The following is a 23,425-nucleotide window of genomic DNA, read 5'->3' as shown; positions in this document are numbered from 1 at the left end:
ATTAATTGAACAAAAAAAAAAAACAGCGGAAAAATGATAAATTTGAATGAATAATTAATAACGGGTTTACATGATAAAAGTCAGACTTAAGTAGTCGGCAATCACAAATAAATATAGGTACCTATAGTTGCAACCTGAATGGTAGATAGATATTATAGTTCAAACCTAATCAGCTACCTATCCCGGGAGGATTTATTTCGATACGATTTTTAAATTGTAAAATCTGATCGAATATAAATCGTTATAGTAGTTTAAATATTGTTGCGCGTTTATATAATATTACATTGGTCATATTTTGTTGTGTGCATGTGTGTAGAATATTGTTTCTCGTCTTGCACATAGTCGTATTATTATTATGCTGTTTTAATACGTATATTATGTACACAGACATAAAAATAAAAACGCAGTAAACCGATAAACCTGTCCGTTTAAAATACAATAAAAAATATATAAAAAAATTAGTCGTATTGAAATCATTGTACGCGGGATTTATGGTCGTAGTAGATATAATAATAATAATAATAATAAGTGTATACAACCAATAATAAAAATATAAAAAAAAAAAAAATGGTAATAATCTTAAACGGTACGCTGTAAAGAAAATAATAAAGTCTAGAAATAAAAACACACACACACACGCACCAGCTATTATATACGCGGTGGTGATATATATGTGTAACAATATATTATTATGTTATGTATGTATGGTATACAAAATGGCTCGTAATAACAACCGTTTAAACACTGATAACGCCGTCGTAAACGGGACATTTTAACAGAGCCGTTTGAACCGGTGATATTAATTTTTATTGCTCATTGTGCGCGGCTACATAATACTATTATAATTATTATTATTATTAGTGTAGTGGGAAAGACGCCGTCGCCGCCACCGTCGACTTGCAGCAAATCGGTCGCAATAATAATGATAATAATATAACAATAATAATAATAATTATTATTATATTGTTATTATCTTTTGATGACGTGATTTCCGTGTCGTCGCTGCGGTGGTATCCGCCGTACAGCTGCAGGTCGCGACGTTCGTGCTCCCAACAATCCATGATAATATTATATGATAATTTCCTCATTCCAGTGCGGTTGAGTCCCTGAAATCACATAAATATATTATACATATTTTACATGTGCAGTACGTAGACACTATGGTGAGCTATAAAGTTTTGGCCAAATTCAATCAATAATGCTATAGGTACCTATTGTAAATTAAAAAAAAAAAAACCATAAACAGGTTAATACTTTATAAATTATAATAATATATTACCTACGTAAAAAAATATAAAAAAAAACATTGTATACCGAACCAGTTTTGAATTTTATATAAAAAAAAATAAAATTACAAAAACAATAAAACGTATTGTCAGTAATAACTAATAATATGCATAGACATCATACAATAATGCAATCTCACGTCTGAGACGACCACAGGTAACTAATCGTTTTGGGTTGTAGACAATATTATTATATCTAAATTTAAATGGTCATAATATTATTAAAATATAGATAACACGCTCAATGCATTTACGCAAGACCTTAGGCTACAGCAGTTATTACATAATAATATTTAATATAAATTTAGCTAGGTATACCTATATGGTGTTATTTTTTTTTAATCATCCCGTATACTTATAGTTATTATAATTCCTATAAAGTTGTTCTATACAATATGCAATATACATAATATAGTATAAACATATAATTATTAAGGTATAATTGTCAAATGAGTAATGCAAACATAATTTACGACGTTTTATAATACATGAATTGTTATTTTTTCTATTAAGTATTTTAAAAATCTATACTTGCGATAGAATTTTTAGGCCAGCGGGGGGTGAGTCTGTAACGGGCAACTAGAAAAGTAATATATATATTACACGGCGTGCCCATTACAACTTACAGCTTATAACTTTCTATCGCCAATAAGTATATAAAGCTGCGGGTGCACAGCTATAATATCGTGTGTCGTGTTGTGTCGATCAAATTGTGATTGGACGTTACCATTTTGGTATCATGTGATAACCAAGTTGCAACAGAGTACCTAAATCAATGATTGACTACAGCTCAAATTTGGTAACCCATACCTTTCATAACCATATACCTAGTATTACCACGCGTCCACGGCCCATGCCCACGCTCATATGCGACACGATACACGATGTACCTATAACTAAGTGAAAATGCACCTTAATAAACACAATGACAGTAACCACATAAGCGGTATAATACGGTACAAAAATCGGTCCATGGTACCCATACATATATTATATATCTCGTACGCATCGTTATAAATATAAATATAAATTACTGCAGCACAGGACTACACGACGATTGATAATATACGCGCTGCATAGTTCCGACCGGATGTTCATTTTTTTACATGGTGTTTTTTTCTTTCGACACCTTTCGATCACGAAGAGTGTGAAGAAAAAAACTTTTTTTTTTTTAATAGTAAGCCATAATATTATATTGAAAATCCACAGAGCAACGGCCGAATCAGACGCAGTAGTTTTTGATCACCGCAATAAAATATATCTAAATATTATAATATTCTCTGCATATTTAATATTTTATCTACACTATACCGCGCGTATTTATTTTTATAAATTATTTATTTTAAATTTTTATACAAGCACCTAGATATTTTTATATATTATGTAGGGATACCTGTAAATAACACTCAATTGGGTACCAATATAATATTATATAGATATAAAGGAAGTGGCCGGTGCATTATAAGTACCATGTTAACTCGAGTTTTTTTTTACAACACTAACGATGTACCTACCTATGCGTATCGTGCATTTTTTTTATGGACTTAAATTTATCGTAAACTATTCGAATTATTCTCGTCATATTGCACGCCAGTTTTACGTATATAGTATAACGACGTTCGAATACACCTATATACCAATTATAACATTATATAGAAAAATATCTCATATATTATTATAATTTATAAGATATTTTTCTGTACGGCACGCCGTTCTTAAGTATATCAAAATATTTAATATATTAATATTATTATTTTATTATTCCGCCGGATACCTACGGCCGCGGCTATATAACGACGAATCAAAACTAAAATATCATGTACCTAATATTATAATATATTCGAAAACATAATTTTACATCATCCGTATAACATATTATTATATACCTACGCGGCGCATACCTACTGAGAATAAACACAGTTTGAACAAACTACTATTATATATTATACATTATGTTATATAGGTGTATTAGTAGCACCATTTATTTATATAATAATATGCATGAACCTATATATTATATATATATATATGTATATAAAACAATATATATTATAATACTAGTTTCGTAAAAGAAAAAAAAACAATAACTTATAATATTTTTATTACGCCGTTCGACAGATATATTATCACCGTAAAATACTCGGGATAAAAATATTTAGTATGCGGAGAAATGAAAAATTCGAGATATTATTATATTTATAAACACGCGGACCTCTGCTGCGCTGCAGCGGCAATAATAATGGCCGCTATATGGGTCCCGAGTCCCGCCCCGTATGCAGACACCGATGGTAATCCTATACGCTGTCGCCTCGTTATATACCTATATTAATATAATACACTCGCACGGACACGTCCAAAGAAATATATAATAATCAGACTATTGTTGTGCCGTGCACGGCGCGCATATTATTGTTGTTATTATCGCCCTTTGTGGTCATCGCCTCCCCCCTCCCCCACACCACAAACCAAACAATTTTTGATCCCGGACTTTTTTGTGTACTCGAATTTAGGTCGACTATTGTATACCTACAGCGCGCGGTCGATAGAAAAATAAATTACAAACCGTCCGTATACTATACATATTATTATAATATCGTATACAAAACGTGTTCGAATACCTGCGCGTGTGTGTACGTTCATGTGCGGATCCGATTTAAATAATTATCACTATCGTTACAATAGTTGGTACATACCTATTTCATAAAGTACATAATATATCATATTATCTAATATAATATTGCTAACGAATATGATAATCATAATACATAATGGTATACTGAAAATAATAATATGTAATGTCATTAAGTTCGAGGGACAATATATTATGTTCATCTATATGTATAGAGTGATGCTTATTTGAAAGTATGCGTCTACTAGTTTTCATTATTTTATTGAATATTATGTTAAGGTATATAAACATAATTTATAAATATCTCAATAACTAAATGTTATTACAACAATTTAACATTGCAACCCAACCATAATAATAATGCATATAACGCGCTGCAAAACACATATTATTATGTTCAGTTTACACTTTTTAGACAGAAATTATTTATCGCCAATAGATTATCATAAAGAATTTAATTAACGTGTATAACATTTATATGAATTTATTATATCTGAATAATATAAGTTTGAACGAAAATATGAACTATATGTGTCCTATAAGGGTTTAATAATTTATATATGCATTATATATACATATATATAATTATAGCTGTGCAATTTTGAGTAAAAATAACGCACATGTGCGAACATAATATTATATTTTCGAGCCATACATTTAAAATCAAGATATAGAGTCGATAATATTTTTTCAACTATAGTTTATATTCAATACACGTCACGAAGTACCTAAATTACAAATACTACTGTGTTATTTTATTTTATAGACTTAGGTATATGCAGTTACAATTTTGAAGTTTTAACATTTTCTCGTGGTAATATTTTTGAACAATGTGACATTGTGCGTACAATTTTGTTGACCTCGCTACAACTTAATTTAAAAAAATGTTTATGATATAATATTATTATGATGTGTAGTATAAGTTGTGTAACATAGTAGCTGCCGACATCATTTGGCGTAATAATATATACACATGTTCCGTCGTCGTCGACGCGTGGAAAACCATTTCCATTTATATATATAAATTATACTTAAGGCACGCAGCGTATACAAAAAGCAATTTTCATTATTAAACGTAGCAAATAGTAGTGCGCCGCAGTGGTGTAATAATAATAACCGTGACGAGAATTGTGCGTATATACAGCATGGCATCACCGGTCCTTGCACACACACACACACACACACACATATATATATATATACAGAGTCTGAGCCCGGGGGTGGTAGAGGTCAGAGAACGACCGGCGTCGGTATGGTGGCGGTGGTGAGGATGGGGACCGCGATTTGTGAGCGGCGTCGTGAGTACGGGGTGAGTGGGCACGAACCACTGGTGAAGACGATGGACGGGGGTGCAAACTTTGTTCAATTTCCGACGAGAGCTCTTGGGGGGAAAATCCATTGGCCGGGCGCTCGCGAAAGATACGAGTTAGAGACCGCACATCAGCGTTAAAACCCAACCCGCTGCAGCCTCCTTGCGGGCCGACCGATGGACCATCTGCGTCCCTCTCCCGCTCGCTATATATACCACTGTCTCCCTCTTTATCTCACTCTCTGCTACTCTCTCTCTCTATCTTTCTCTGTCTCTCTCAGTTTCTCTCCCTCGCTTTCCCTCGCTCTCCCTCTCTCAGCTTCTCTCTGCATCTCTCCCTCACTCTGTCTCTCCCATTATCTGCCCGCCCGCGCCGACGTGAGTCCCTCGAATTCATCCCCCGGGAAATACTGCCGCCGCGCCCCCGTGCGCACATTTTCCTGTGATGGAGAGTTTTAATAAATTAAACCGGTCGCGGGTCTGCTATACGACGTATATTATATTATAAGAGACGGATTTTAAACGGAGGCGCGTGACAAACCACAACCACGGACACGACACGTCGCGGAATATTAGATTATATTATTAACCACGCGGTATAATATAGTGCTGAATAATGTATAGGCTATTATAATAAATTGGTATACCTGCACTGCGCAGCTATACTGCGCCAAATGGCACACTACGATGGATAAGTGCTCGTATATACATAGGACACAGGGTAGTACTCTGCCACCGTCGGCTTACCGAAAATCTTGGCCTGGACGGTTTCGTGTAGGGGCGGAGGTGGAATAAAAGGACCGGGCGATAAGACGTTCGTTGTTAACGCGGTCGCCGCTCGCGTGGTATAACTTGCACGACCGTGAGCTGTGGTTAGGTCATACGCCCAAGTTTCGACGCTATAGTCTTACCACGTCCATTTTAATATTGTTGTTGAACAAGATGTCCGAGGGGACGAGTATAATATTAATAATATTGTATCTAGACTAAAAGGAACGGCACATAACATTTTTTCTTCTTCAAAATTAAGTTTTTTTTTATCGTTACCTGAAAAATTGCCTCTAAGTTTTAAAGTCTGTCTTTACATGCAACATAGTCGTCGAAATAAAAAAAGTTATACACTCAAAAGCCCTGCGAGTACAATACACGTTTACGTAGTATCCATACATACATACATAAGAATACACGTGAAACTAAATTTATTTCTATACTCTCCTGTTTACAATTTAGTAAAAGTTATTTGGTGACTTGAATACCCTGCAAATTACCCACAGCCAAACATTTTACCTTATTTCTTATTTCAGGTCATTCGTGGCGTACAAATAATCCATCCAAAGTCATAATAGTGATGCGTATAGGGCGACGTAGGTATATACAGGAAGTTTATTTATATACACATCATAGAGACATTGTTTGTTAGTATATATAATATTTAAATAGTTTTCCAATAATTTGACGACGACATTTTTAAAAATTATAAATTGTAATATTATATACGACATAATACCTATACATTGTATACCGAATGTAGTGCGTATACCTCTTGAGTCTTGTAGAAGAAAACAGAAAACAATTTTGTAGTTTTTATTTTAATTATTATAGGTAGCTGTATTTATTTCAAAGTTGGGCGTGCTTCGTTAAATCCTCAGTACTAGTATACTAGTAAGTATACTTACTATACTTTAACTTGATGGCAATATTATACTTATATTTAATACGTATAAACATTGTACACGTGTCTGTGGCTTGCTATCGTTGAAAGATTTTACGATTTGCGAAGATTCGCGCGACACGAAAATACGAAACAGTATAGGGACATAAAGTGTCAGCATATATAAATACTAAATACATAATATTCTATTATACTATGAAACAACCCATACACGATCGGAACAACTCGGTAATTATAATAATATGCTATTGAACCTATATTTTAATATTGCACTTAATCGATGTGTAATATCATATGGATATGAATAAGTATATTAACAGCGATGGACTGCAAGATGACTTTTAGCAAACAAAAAATATTTATCATTTTTATTATTATACGTTATTATTGTATAGCACAGCGAGCAGCAAGAGCTAATTAGCGCCTTTAAGGTATTGCTTGTTACAAATTTTGTTTTGATAGGTATGCGATTCTTAAAAATAATTTGAAGTTTTTGTTTTAGTTGGTGTTGGTACCGATTTATAACAGTTCTAATATAATGAATAAACGATTGAAAAAAAACATCAAATATCGCTCGGTCTCGGTGTCTGAAATATTTAAGAAAAATGGTTTTTTTTTTATTTCCAAAACAATGCTTATATATACCTTTTTAACTATATTATTGTACATATTGACTTTTAGAAATCATAGCAAGTAACCGTGAAAACGACTAATCGTTGCACGACGACGCACGTCACCAGCAACTGCTGTCAATGTGAGATTTTCAAATATTGTATACCTAATATACCGAAAATAAAACCGTCGTGAACGCGCCGAATAATAATAACAATAATATAGGTACACTCACAATATTATATATCTATCTATAATGTGTGTTTATTTGATTTTTTTTATATACATTTGTTTTCGTTTCCGAGAGAAGGAAACAAAAAACATACAGTTTTTACGCGTTGGCATACGACGTAACCGTATACCATTATTATTGTGGCCCTCGCTGGACTATACGTCCTACCTACAATAATAAATTGTCCGGTAACACGACACTTACGCATATAATAATAAACGTATATTATTATTATAATATAGCCGCACGAAATGTAAACAGCGTTCGTCGTCGGTCCGAAAAGTCGAAAAATCGATTTCGGCCGCACTGCACGCTTCCCTGCTGCAACGGGCAATCGGATTTTTTTTTGTTTTTTTCGTTTTTAATAACCTTAAAACAGTAATCCTGTCAACGTGAATTTATATCCGTGCGGCCGCTCGTGTGGGTAACGGTTGTTTTTTGAAGAAAAAATCTATACGCACGCACTACACCAATAACATATATTATTATAATATATATACTATACCTATTATATTATTATATAACATAGAAGTCTCGGGGCCGTTTCCAAATGTGTTTTCTAGTCACATCGTATAGCAGTGGGAAAAAAAAGTGCGATACCCGATGCTTTCTCGGGAAAAAAAACCTTCGGTGTACACATATTTTCTAATAATATATTATAAACATATTATATGGTTATAGCAGCGAGTGGAACGCGCACGTATTTATATACACACATAATAAATATACATATAGGTGTATATATATAGGTATAATACCTATATATATTATGCTTTATACAGTATTGATCTTCGCGGCGAAGGTCGGCGGTTGAATGTAAGACGAGGGACTTTCTTTATACGCGTTATTGTTATTGTACTCAAGATTCGAAAGCCTAAACTATAATATACATAGAAAGTGTATAAGATGCGCGAGCATATAGGTGTACTAAATACAGTGAAAAATATACTAAAAAGATTTACTTATCATAATATATTCATACCTAGATACTAAATGGTACTACTATACATACATATATATGAACTTTAATAATTGTTAATGTTGTTGTAGAAATATGAAAGCATATTATACCTAATGAGCGCGAATAAGCAACTATCGTGGAAATGTAGAAACTTAATATATAATATTCTGACGTGTCTGAAGAAATTGTTTCAAACTTTTAACCTTGAAACTGAGAAAACTTTAACTGTTTTTACGTTCAAAGTCTACTCATATAATATAAAACTTTATTTTGTATATAAACATAAATATTTGCATAGTATTATTAATTTAAACTGAACAAAATCTATTGTTTTTCACAGTTTTTAACATTATTTTAGCTTTACATAGGATCGACATTTCGGACACCACGTTAGATGTTTTTAAAAATGATGGCTAAACGCGGGATAAGTGTAATTAATTTAAATAATCATATATAGGTAGGTACCAAATATGAAAAATAATTAAAATCAACTTATAACATTTCTTAGAATAAAATGGTACAAAGAATGTTTATCTTTTCTGATAATATTATGGATATTTTAAAGACATTTGAAAATAAATTATGATATTAACTAATAATTTTATTTTGTATAATATAAAAGTCGATATAAAGTCCAAAACATAATTAGTGTGAAAAAAATAAGGGTGATATACCTAATACAAACACAAAACGATCTCTATAGCATAATACATCGACCGTGACTTTCAAATAGGTACTAATTATTATGAACAGATATCATATTCTGCAACTGCAACGTTATAATGTCGAGAGGGTCGGTCGGACTGGTAATTTAGGTGCATTTTAACTATATATTAATATGAAATTGTTTAAACACAACCAACACGATAGCATAACGTAGGTAACAATTTCCATTTCACTCACAGTTCGTATCAATTTTAAAATATTCAAATAAGAACTAAACATGTAATGCAACCATAATCGTTGAAATTAACCACGGTTATCTATTAGAGTATAGATAACTGCGAAATTAACATATTATAACAATATTATCAATTTAGAATTTAATTTCAAAATAATAACAATAATAATAATAATGCGTACACTTTGACAAGCAATTATTAATGTGAGGAGAAAAATATAAAAATTTGAGTAACTTTATAACTATATTTATTATTTATTTACCATAATCTCATAACACGAGCGTTATTGCGCGTATAATTTAACACGGGAGTCATATTATAATTATACAATTATGTCTTATATATAGAGATAAAAATTGTTTTTTGTAGTGTAACGACTGAGTGTATAATATTTAGGGACTAGAGAGATATTTTACCTCGATATAGATCATAGCAGATTTTAGTACAAGTTGCTACAGGGGAGAACGGGACCGTTATTCCATTTCGAATATTAATTATTATTGTTCATCACGGAAAAACAAATAAATTTTACTCGATAGTTAATGATTATAATATTATAATCTTAGTCCACATCTACGATGTTCGAAACCGAGTACCATGTAACAAGTACGCACAACCTTATCCTTAATCATAATACAATCGGCAATAATATTAAACAGATGTCACGCGCTATAATAACTATTATAATACAAACAATAAGCATATGTTTATACCCAAACCACGTCTTTAAAATGTACCTAACCTATATAGCCGTGGCGTGAAATGATATATTTTCCATATACCAGATACGCGTTTATAGCTCAGTTGCGGTACACCGTTAAGGTGTTATTAATGTTATCTATATATATAAAAATGGAGACAAAAATGTATAACAATTCATCAATCGAGAACGGCTGGTCCGATTTGGCTCAAATTTTTTTTTTAAATGTTCGTAACTGCCAGGAGAAGGTTTTTACGAAATAAAATTTTAGGAAAATCCAAAGGTAGGAAATCCCAAATCTGTATGTCAAAAATACAACAGTGGCGCAACAGTGCATTATATTATATTGGTTGCCATTGGTTAATCGGGCATGTTTGTTGATTTCATATAATAGAAAAATGAATGAGTCGCAGAATGTGTTGCTAAGCGCAATAATTCTACTGTACGTATGCTGTGACTGAACTCCTCCTATTTGAATCAATTTTTTTGTATGCGTTAGCGTTTATTCATCTGATTTTAGTACGGTTAGATTAGGTTAGGATTTTGTATTAATTGATTATATCAATCCACCATAGGTAGAATACGACAAACTTGGTATAACTTTGATACTTTAGAGTTAAATCATACATTAACATACATACAGCACGGGGTCCGCGATCTACCGCATGTAGATTGCCTACCTGATAATGTACTGCTGCGAATCAGAATTTTTATTCCGGGCAACGGAAAAGTTAAGATTAATTTTGAAACCATACACCTAATATTAAATAACGAATTGAACAAAGTTTGAGTCACATATAGTTGGTACACTTAATGGGCAACGAAGTGCACGGGTTCAGCTAGTTTATTATAATCAAGTATGTACCTAATTGTAATAGGTTCGGCTGAAATGGATAATGTTTTTCTAAATTCAAATATAGGTACGAACAAAATCTCTTTATTATATTTTTATATTATTTGTAAATTTAATTTTTAAATCACGTTTCACAGTTATTTGAATGCAATATTATTTATAAATTAAAATATCACATCGACGGTAAATCACATAATTTTATTATATGTTAGTACTTCTGTAGGTACTGTTCCAGCGTTTACGAAGTGCGGTTTGGAAATAAAATATTGCCGTCAATCACGTTGCGCAAATATAATATAATAATAATATATAGTTATGGTTCTATAGGCACACATTTTTCCAAGACGATTTAGAGAAGCGAGGAGTCTCGATCAAATCGTCGTTATCTAAATGATGCGACGTCGGTATGCGACCATAGTCGTCGTAATACAATATTATTTTTAAAAAAAAAGCCGCTTTTTTCCTCCGACTCGTCCCGTCGCGTATTAACGAGAGACCAAGGTGAGAGTGCCCACCGATACAACTCGCAAACTGGCGTTCGTCGCCGGATAAGTCATTGTAAATAAGAATAATATTATAAATATTATGATGTAATAATATTTAAACACTTACAAAGCCTCATCTTCATCATATAGTATTTTTTTAAATATTACCATAAGCTTTTAGTAAAATCGTGTTCGTCGGGAACACGTCGTGGTTATATATTATATATAGTGACCGTCTGCAGATACGCTCAGTGTATAAAGTTGGCCATTAGTTATTATGAAAAAAAAAACATCCGAAAATGTCCGCTTCTATTACTAAAAATGGAAATGCGCGTAAAAATATTGGTTTTAACGTATAATTTATGTCTCGGCGACGACCGCTTCCAAGGCTATATAATATACATATAATGCGTGTCCCATAACGTTGTATTATTTGCGCAAATGTGTATGGGACGATTGGACGAACATCTCCAAAAATCGTTAAACACATAATTTTTCGTCTCGTTTATATTATGATCATCTTAATATACGTACAAGCTATTATAATATATTATATTATATACGGGCACCTATGTCACAAATAATTACAAAGACATTATAATATTATCTGCGAAGTATCAAGTAAGTAAAGGTGCACTATACGAGACGGTCTCGTTTTATACTATGCTGATGTATAAAATATAATATTATATTCGTCATGATTAAATTATAATTTTATTTTTCAATAGACAATTATTAATAGTGATGGTCAATTAACGAATGTTTTGGACGAAAAAAAAGAAACAATAATATGATATTATCTGCTGACTTGTACGAATGTATTACGAAAATGACGTGACTTTAGATCGGAGCGATTCTATTATTCAGTAGATTTTGTCAAAAACCTATTTTGCGTAAAAATTTCCCTAATTGTTATGTTGTTTATCCTGGCGCTTACGAAAATTATTGGGAATTTTAAATTTTGACATCCCGAATGTACTAACTAGATTTACTTTCCCATCAAACAAGTTACTGTTGAAGAAAATCGAGCAGTTTTACTGCTCCAAATGGTGGTGATAGATACAAAAATAAAAAAAAATAAAAAAATACACATCATTTTATAATCAATACATTCATCGCTCCGCTCAGAATCTAAAAATCATATTACAGCATAAGTTTTAGTCTTTTAGACATTATACTATTAAAAAAAATGTATACGGTCTACGAAAAAATAAAACGGTTATGCTGCAGATGTAATATGTAGTAGGTAAAACAATAATAATAGCTATAAAACATGTGATAAATCGTAGAAAATCCTCATAATATATTATGTATTATATACTATTTATCGTCCAGTAACAACACGCGTTCGGAAAATGCTGGTAGAGCCCCTAGGATTTACGTTGTCGTTTTGCGTATCGTATAAATTATGGTATAAATTTAACACCGCAGCGTATATATATGTATATACACACGTCTTCATCCCTATGAGATTTGTCTGCGGGATATCAGAGGATTTTTCTGTTGGGATGTGCGCAAGTATATATAATATCATCGTGTGATATTACTCGCACACAGATATATATATATATATACGTCGTATGTGCGGAAATATATCTTTAAATAATAAAAAAAAAAAAAAAATGAGAAGAGAAAAAACCAAATCCCCTGTGACCCAGCCGAAGCGGATGAGCTCGCGATATCTGCAGCAGTATATTATATACAATCGACGATATTTTATTATATACATATTATCTTACATAGCTTCGTCTCGAACAGTATAAGATTGTTATATACACATACATGTATACTGTATATATCCATTCTATCGGATTTTTTCGCCAAAACTTCCATTGTGTAAATCACGGGCACACCGCACGCACGCCCGCGCTCACATATCTATAAATAACGCCGAGTGGTCGTCGTTATATTATTTCTATAGTATGTTGTATATTATAAGCTATACAGTTGTAGTTGTGCTGCGTGAAAAGACGGCCCCGGCGGCGTTTGAGGACGGAAAATCAACTATATATATATATATGTGTATGTGTGTGTGTTATCATTTATATAATATATATATATATTTTATCATATATTATACATGTGTACTTATCCGGCGGCAGCCCCGCTGGGTCGTGCATATAGTGTATAATATTATGCGCGTAATCCGTTTGCAGCCGATCGTCGTCACCGGACCACGATTTTATTTTTTACCCCTCCTCCGGATCGTCGCACACACCTACCTACCCACCGTCTCGCCAGCGGACCTCTTTCGTATTTTCAAACCACCACACGCATCGAATCATCGAATCCCGCGTACACGTCACATGTTATAATATACGCACGTATATATTATAATAATATTAAATCCAAAACGCGAGCAGACCCCCTCGCTGGCGCGTGTATCGGTCGAAACGCCCTTTACCCGCGTTACCGCACTGCCGATGTATTATAATATGATAATAAAATAGATTATAACAATCTGTCAAAGCAACACAAACAATAACTCCACCAAGCACATCGCCGTCCATACTGCCTGCTGCAAGGCATCAACAAGGCCAGAAATTAATTTAACATTCCGGACAATATTTGTATACGAAGCAATCGTTGGTCCATTTTCAAACCCCCTCGACATAGTTTCTCATCTCATAAATATTGAAATAAACAGTGGTGTATATAATGTATAAATGTAAATATTTATGGGAGCTAATAACCTTTGTAGTTGATGCTAAAAATTAAATAAAGAAAGAACAATTTATTCTGATTATATTGTAATACGATGTATAGGTATAACCTATACACTGCAGTGCATATAAAATAATATATTCCATTAAAAACGTCTACAAGAAAATATAGGTGTGACAAGAACAGGTACAGTAGTCGCGAAATGCAGTAGGTAGGTAGGTATTATAATATTATACCAGCCCTGCTCATTATCGATTGTCCCGGTCGTTTTATGCCGGCTTGCATTTACACCAATATATCTTGTAATATTTATTTTTATTTTATTTTTTTATTTAGCACCAACTACAAAGGTCATAACTCTTACATAAATATTTTTACATTTTTGAATTATATAATACTGTATATTCCAATTTTTTTTTTGAAGATAAGAAATTATGTTGAGACTTGAGGGGGCATTTTAAAATGGACCAATTGCTGCATTTTCATAATTTGTCCTCAATGGCTTCGTTGAAGTTTGGCCAGTAGACGATGATATGCTTGATGGAGTGTTGTATAATGTGTTACATTTTGGTCATAAGGGTCGATCTGTCTTTGCCATAAGGTGTCCATGTGTAAATTTAGTGTAGCCGATTCTTGCATCGAGTATATAATATGTGATGAATAGGTACTTATAAGACACCTCAGTATACACAGAGTAATATATTATTAGTACCTAGTTGAAATCGCACAAACACTTTAAAACACGCTTGAATTTAAAAAAAGTGTTTACTTGTGCTCGAAATTGTTAATGAAATATCAATGGGTACGCTGTACGCATCATTATTGATTAATCATATGGATCGCGATTCATCACGATTCATCGAGAATTATTGATCGTTTTACCACAATTTTTCATTCAAAAATTAAAAACACGGAGAAAACATCATTAACTATACAGATAAAATATATATTGATACATGTGGGGGGAGACTAATATATTATAATATACAAACTGCTATATACGTGTTATGTGTATATTTTCGACAACCGTTTTTTCCATATACACACACAAATATATATTATACATAGGTATATAAATATTTGTGTTTGCGCAGCATCAAATGACGGTTTACAATACAGGTATATATATATATATATTTAATACAATACATACATATATATATATATAAGTACGAGAAAACATCGCGTATACGAAATAATTCAGAATTTCCCCCAGGAACAGTAATCGGACTCATGAAAGTAAATCGTCGTCAATGAACGGTGTATATACTCTGTGTTGCAGTATAGATAAAACGAGAGGGCGGAAAATAGTATTGCCGACCTTTAGCGGAATTGCGAACACTGCAAGTCTGTGATGGTACCTATACAGTAATATATACCCATATGTGTGTGTGTCAGCATAACGAGACCCTTTACAGTGCTGCTCATAGTATATAAATATATAAGAACGCGTTCACCTATTCCATATACATACGTCATGTATTTGGTTTTTGCCCACGCGTGGTCCAGAAGAATAGTGCCGATTTCTCGCGAGAACGTAAATAAACGATTCGCCAGGGCCATCTACCGGAATAGCTTTTACTCGGAAGCTTGAAATACGTATATATAATATGTATACGCGAACACATGTGTATAATATACAATATTCCCATGCGGCTACTGAACAGTAATTTGATCGTCTCGCATTGGCAAAACGAAATTTCCGCGCGTGTTACACTGTAGTACCCACCTATATAATATATACAGTGCCAATATATCGCACCAATCGCACTTGTATTATATATATAATAATATCGAGTCAAGTTTGGGATGTCGCATTTTCTGGAAGGGCGACCCTAGACTGAGGGGTGGTATGATATCAAAATTCGGAAAATTCGCTTTGTAATTTGTTCAGAATTAAGTTTTAAGAGTGTGTTTTTTTCGTAGATTGCGTTTGTACCATTGAAGTAAAGATTGCAGTAGGACACATCAAACCATGTGAAAATATATAGCTGTATACAGCTATAAATGCATTTAAATATTTAAATAAATCTATTTATTTATACATATATTTTACTATTATAATAAATAATAATATAACAGATCTTATAATCGGTGAAATGTCACTATATATTATAAACTTGGCAAAAGTTGAACTTTTCATAGTGAGCAGAATATGAACGCGAACGCTTCAAAAGCTGTAATATATAGCGGTATTTATTCAATATCTTAGACAATAAATTCTTATCGGTCAAAAATATACTGTGAATCGTTTTAAGCTGATATTAAATAGAAAATTTGAGCACTTATACTTAACCATTTTGTATTTTAATTATTACCTAAATTAACGTGAGATTAAATAAATGTCATCCAAACGAGGTATAAGGTATCGCTTGGGACTCTATAGCCCCTCTCCCACAAAATCTATGTAGTTACGGCGCCTATGTATATACCACTCCCTTGATAAGTCTACATGGCAGGTAACGAATTTATTGCGATTTCAGTTTTCAAAATCTTTACGAATTCACTATAATATGATATTCTTTTCACTTATGAATGCCGGGGACCGTTTCAAACGAACAGGTTTTTTTTTGTTTCCCTACAGTTGGAAACATACCCCTCCCCCTCCCCGAGTTTATTTCATTACACGGAATGCACGGATATAATTTCAAACCCTCTTGGATGTTGCACGGAGCCCCCTTGCAATGCCATTCAATATTCTTAACTTTACACGCGTGCCCCTCTGAACAACTATATGACGTGAGTACGTGACGTTAACCCAGGTGCGCTATGGTAGATGTAAAAGCAATTAAAAATAAGGCACTCGAAACGTTCTTTTCAACTGCCCGTGAAACGTCCTAAATTTGTCGTTGTAGTTTTTTACGATTTTCGCCGATATTCTGCTGCAACAATATAATAATATATACAATGTCCATTACTCATATCATGTGATGTTATTATATGATACCTATAATATGGAGCGGCCATGAATCGTCCGATTTGATGGAAAATACTATTTACGCCGTATCGCAATCGTATTGTATATACCTCGGTTTAACAGATTTATACTTCTGAAAAGTATATTATGATAGTATACCTAATGTTATTATCGTCTGTATTGTAAATAAGCGGGTATGATATTGCAGTGTATTCCGCGGTGATTTCTGCCTCTATCATACTATAATAATTTACAGTCACCTAATAAGAATATTGTTTTTTCACAGCCTCCTTCACTAGGCGATAAATTAACCGATAGACGGCCCAATGGGAAACCCGTTTGTCCGGATACGTTCGAAATATTAAAAACTCCGGACGGACGCGAACGATATTTCGACGACTCCCCTCCTCACGCGCTCTTCTCCGCCGCGCGGTAACCAGCTATTCCGTTTTTTTATTGGTCCCCGACAACGACGGCCGTCAAAGTCGTAAATTACGCAAAGCCTAAGTATTCATAAAACTGTTAAGTATATTATGTTTTGAATGTCAGTCCTAATGAGACGAGCACACACTATGATGCTGCTGCCGCATCGGGCGCACATAGCGGGACGGCTGTATAGAACTTTGGACTATTTTTTTCACGCCGTTTTCGTTTAGTTTTAAGACGTAGGTATGCCTACCCATATGAATAGTCGTTCGGAGTAATTATTTTGTCGATATATCGACTTCTTCAATCGTTTTTTTTTAGCACTTTTACGTACGACACCAGGCTGGGTCGGCTTGTATAAAGATAGTACCTATAGACATATAATAACGCACTCGAGTTATTCCACACAATAGTTTTAAATTTAACGCTACAAAAATCGCGACTTTGATTACGTATTCGATTAATTCCTATCAAATTAATCAGACTGAAAATTATTATAGTATGACAAAATAATTGATATAGTTTTGGTAAATTATTTTTGTTTAACGCTTATCACGACGTATGTGATTACAGTTATTTCTTCTTTGGTTGTTTTTTCGCAATTATAAAATTAAATATATATATACGGATATATAACATATTTTATACCTAGTGCAGCCAGTTTCAGAAGTGTTATAAATTAAAATAGATTATTAGTGAACAACCGATAAATGTTGTATACAATTTTATTTTATGCGGCTTGATGACTACATGAATGTACGCAAGCATATTAAATCGTTACCAGAAAATCGTTAAAGTCCTATAGGTAGGTATGCTTTTGTAATTGATAAAAAAGAAAAAAGCGATGTCGTTGTAACTGGCTATAAATTATATTATAGTCTTGAAAACAGAGTTGGTAACAAAAGATTTTTTCGTTATTTTTTAATATATACTTTTTTTATACCTATATAGCCATACATCTGCAGGTCGCCATATTGTTATAGGCTATCTATGATTTTTTTGAACGGTCTTAAAAAAAAAATTATCGTTTGATGTATACCGGCAACAAGGATACACGCGTTTCAATTAATCTTACTGGGTACGGTGTGTTTTGACATTTGGCTTTGTCCAAAGGATAATGGCAGTTTTTGTGTTGCGAAAAATTAGTTTTTTACTGCGCTTACCGGGAGGGGAGATATTCCTCACATGCGTAGAAAATCCTAAGTCTTTTGTGAGATTTGTATTTGTGTGGAAGGTACCTCCCATATAATAATATGTGATATGTGCAAAAAATATTAAATTCCCGGCATCGGCGTTATTGTTATTAAAAACGAGAGAGAGACACTATTTTTTCATCCCCCAGACCCCCAAACGTCTTATTTTCTATATAAATACCTAAAACTCTACCCTCGGGAAATTAATGTATTTTATTACCATGGTTGAATGTTTTGACAAGCATCGGTTGAAAAAAATAAATATAATTCATATGTCATCTGCTCGTTATATAGGTACAAATGTCTTCACCTTCGTACGTTTTTATGTTTTAATTTTATTATTAGTCCGTACAAATGATATTCCAGTAGGATTTGATTTATAATATATTTTTTACTGCGAAACAATACACGTTAGATTTGCATGCATCGATTTTTCACCGTTTTGAGTATAGCTATATAGATATGATATATAAGTGTTTTATATATTCGCTGATCTTAAATACCGTAATGGTAAAATAAAAAATGTTCTTATACGTTTCGATTATACTATAAAAGTACTACCCATATATGGCTACATGTCTACCTTTATATAATTCAATATTCAATTATAATTATTGTGACCATCGCATCCGCCAAGTAAAGTTGAAATGATAAATACTATGTGCGAATTAATCGTTCGTTGTACGATAATAATATAGGTAATATAATTGTATAGTGCACGAACGTCAAACAAAGATCGAACGTCGACTGTTATTAAAAATGTTTGAATTATACGTATTGCGTACATGTGAATAGGAATTAAACGCCGATACATACAATTATAAACCTATAACCTAACTGCAGTAACCGCAATTCGTTATAGCGGCGTGTGAAATATATAAGCATAATATTTATTACCGTCGACATTTCGAGAGATAGGACATAGGTATAATACATTAATATGTTCAAAATGTTTAATCCAAAGAAAACTTCTTAGATCGTCGTAATATATGTGGTTCGCGATATTTCCAGTGGAGTGTAATAAGTAATAACACTTGTTTACTGTATATACTAATTATTAAATATTTTACATACGATATTCCGAGAACAATTTATGCTAATTGTGCGTCTGATACGTGTATAGACTACACGAAATATAGGTAGGTACCAGAAACATCGAAATATCGTAAAATATATTATACAAAGTATAAATTATTGGAAAAATATTCTAATCGGATTTCGTATCGGCGTACGAGCGCAATAAAAAAACAAAGTTTAAAAAAATGGGACATTTCAATAAAATCTTATGATATATGTTATATGTGTGTGTTATGTATATGTATTATACATGGATACCGCGTGCCAACAAAAAAAGTCGAAAACAAACGTTTGTAAAAGAAAAATTGTCTAAATTACAGCGTTGTTTGAAAATATGTTCTTACGATTGCGTGTGTAGTGTGCTCTGCAGCGTGCGCATGCTCTAGATATTTCAAAACAATTTACTATATATTGTTATTTTATTCGATAGAGCATAAACTATAATATCAACCATTGTATACAATAATGTATAAATTATAGGTATACACAGTATGATTTTTTGACGAAGAACACTCGTTACTCCAAAATCGTTATTTTTGGTACATAATCTGAAGTCAAAAATTTTTTTATAGTTATAACTTTTTGAATTACAACAACTTTTTTAAATTTCATACTCCGAAGCGAGGAATATTTTTGGAGTATTTTGGAGCTTAAAAATCAAACTTCAAACAGGTAGTTAATTAGGTAACTATAGTTTAAGTTCGAATGAGCCGCTCATAATTATAAGCGGAGTGGATTGGCATAGTGGTACCCCCCCCCCCCCACCTACTCTGCTCCAAAATTTTTTTTTTTTTATTTTTATTCAAAAGATGTTAACTTATAAGTTATAAAACAGCATAAATGTACCATAAGCGTACCTACATGTTGAGTGTAATATTGACTGATATTTAGGTACATGAGAAAGTAGTCACTAATCAACAGCACTTCCAACATGGAAGGAAAAATATTTTTATATAGATATAATATGTATTTTATTTTCATAAAATTAACTGCTCGTTCAAAATTCGATTTTAATACATCTTAATATTCTACTTAGAAATTTGAAATCAAAAAAGGAATATTGTCTTACGAAAAAGTAAAAATATTAAATAATAATAATGAATAATAGAAAATATAATTTTTATTATACATAATTTTTTATTTATGTTGTTAATTAATGAAACAAAATTATATAAGACAAATATTTTCAAAAATGTAACTTTTCGAGGCAATGAGTGTTGAGTGTGATTATTATTATTATTCATATTTTCATTAACATTTTGCAGTGTCTATATATTATAATATAAGCATGGGAAAAGGAGACACTTATCTTACATTGAATATTTTTTGCTTCACTTCTATTACCACGCGTCCGAGGTTTTTGATACATGGTTTTGAATTAAGACTTAAGAGACCAGGATCGTCTTCAGTTTGATTCCACGAAGGGGAGACAAATAAACCTCGAACACATTAAAGAGATTTAAACATAAAAAATGCACTTATATTAGCAGCAATAGGGAACATCAGACGTATAAGAGGGGGTGATTGCCACCTACGATCCGTCTCTGCAGGGACGCGCCTACTTGAGGCTTGAAATAAACAAAACATAGATATTTTCTATTGGTAACATAATATAATAATAATATCATTAATAGGGTCCGGAAGTTTATGCATTTGCATGTTTTTTTGAACCATTAGATTTATTGCTAAGTGAGTTAGAAATGCATTTCAAGACACTATGAAAAACATATCTAAAGTTTATAGTGCATATTTTTGTTCATCCTCGATACACAAAAATATTAAACGATTCTTTTCATTCCTCTTTGTCGTCGTCACGTACACAGGAATAAGTGCTTTGCAAGTGCATTTTAAATATATACATACGCACTGTTTGAGTACTGCGATCTGAAGTGTGTGCGAATGAAAATAGCCATCGGGTGGATTGTTTGAAAAAAAAAAATAAAACTAATTTCCGTCGAACACACGCGGCATAATATAGTGGTTGGGGGGGCTTCTCTTTACAGAGACATATATATTTATACCACATGGATCGCGTGTCGTAAAAACGACGACTTGACTCACGTTTCCGGTTCGAAAATATATAAGTGTGCGTGAGCGTGTTATACATATATATAAATATTTAGGTTGTATGGATATGACGTTCCGGTATATGATGTGTCCTGAACCATCGGCATGCTTTTATAGGCCATAAAGGTATATTACTGCAGATCTATCACTCGTTATTGCGGTATAACGCGGAAAAACTGTCATGCGGTTCAGGGCGCAGTATTTACTTTTCCGCTATAATGTAATACGTCGTCGCGAATTGTTCTTATCACATAAACGATGACGAGCGTATATTATTATAATATTATGATGATATTATCAGCGTTGGCACAGCGCATATTGTATATTATCAAAGACTGAGTGCAAGCACTCCGACTATCTGCACTACGCCGTCGTTTGCATTATTTCGCCGCAAATGGAAATCTTCGGTCCGGGGGGAGGGGGGAATAATAAACTACGAAATACCCGAGTGTATATCAGGGAGTCGAGATACTGCATTATAATATATAAATATATATATATATATATATACACATTTTTGTACTCGTTCAGCTCCCTATTTTTTACACAGAATATATATATATATAATCATCGTGACGTTTGCGTCCGTAATGCTTTATGGCGCACACTCGCTTTTTCGAGTTATTTTCTTTTTTTCTTTTAAGTGCGTATACTTATATATATACTTATATATATGTGTGTGTGTGTGTGTAAATGCGTTAGAGGGAATAACGTAATGGAATACCGTAATGAGCGTTCTCGAGTCGAGTCGCAGCAGCGCCGCGTGTCGAAAACGACCGCCCGGAACAGCTGCGTGGCTCACCGCCACCGTCACTGCCTCGTCGACAATGAAAACTTTTCTACGAGTATAATATAAGCACCCCTTGAAAGTCGAAAATTACTTTGAATAAAAAAAAAATTCCTCACTCGCGTATCGTATGAAAACGAAAAAAATAACATGGCTAATATATATATGATGTGCTGCACTTTCTATGTGTAACGTAATTATTTATAATAATATGCATTATCGAGAAAAAAATAATTCCATTGCACTGCATCTATCATTGTGTGTCGACCTTACATCACGAGTTCATGAGTTAATGAAAAAAATATTTACATAATATGTAATTATATTATAACTACAGGCGAACTTGGTTAACCCGAAATCGTCGACACCTTGAACTTTTTCATTGTCCCTAGAATTTCATATTTTTGTACTGTCCTTGGATAACTTTTATACCAGTCCCTTAAACTTCAAGTTAACCATGTCCGAGGGTCTGACTGTAAATTATATACAGCATACACTTCATTATTTTCGTAATTTTTTTAATTTGGTATTTTTGTATAGTTATAATTTTGGTATAAACTATTATAAACAATCGAACGGCTATAGAACTATAATACTTAAAATCTTAAATAATTATGTATAATTTGTTTTATATATAATAGACGGTTTTTCGT

At 32.8% G+C, this 23,425-nt stretch overlaps 1 long non-coding RNA gene across 1 annotated transcript in view; it reads right to left on the bottom strand.

The window, feature by feature from the left end:
* Positions 1 to 264: 264 nt before the first annotated feature.
* The window catches only part of LOC100571319, a 47,668-nt gene continuing 24,507 nt past the window's right edge, over positions 265 to 23,425 (bottom strand). Inside the window, exon 3 of the long non-coding RNA XR_510709.3 lies at positions 265 to 1,106. This is a non-coding gene — a long non-coding RNA (uncharacterized LOC100571319). The remainder of the gene's footprint in view (positions 1,107 to 23,425) is intronic.

Source organism: Acyrthosiphon pisum, chromosome A1 (assembly GCF_005508785.2).
Source record: "Acyrthosiphon pisum isolate AL4f chromosome A1, pea_aphid_22Mar2018_4r6ur, whole genome shotgun sequence".
NCBI lineage: Eukaryota > Metazoa > Arthropoda > Insecta > Hemiptera > Aphididae > Acyrthosiphon > Acyrthosiphon pisum.
The sequence above is the reverse complement of the archived record's forward strand: the minus strand, read 5'-3'. Positions and strand labels throughout refer to the sequence as shown.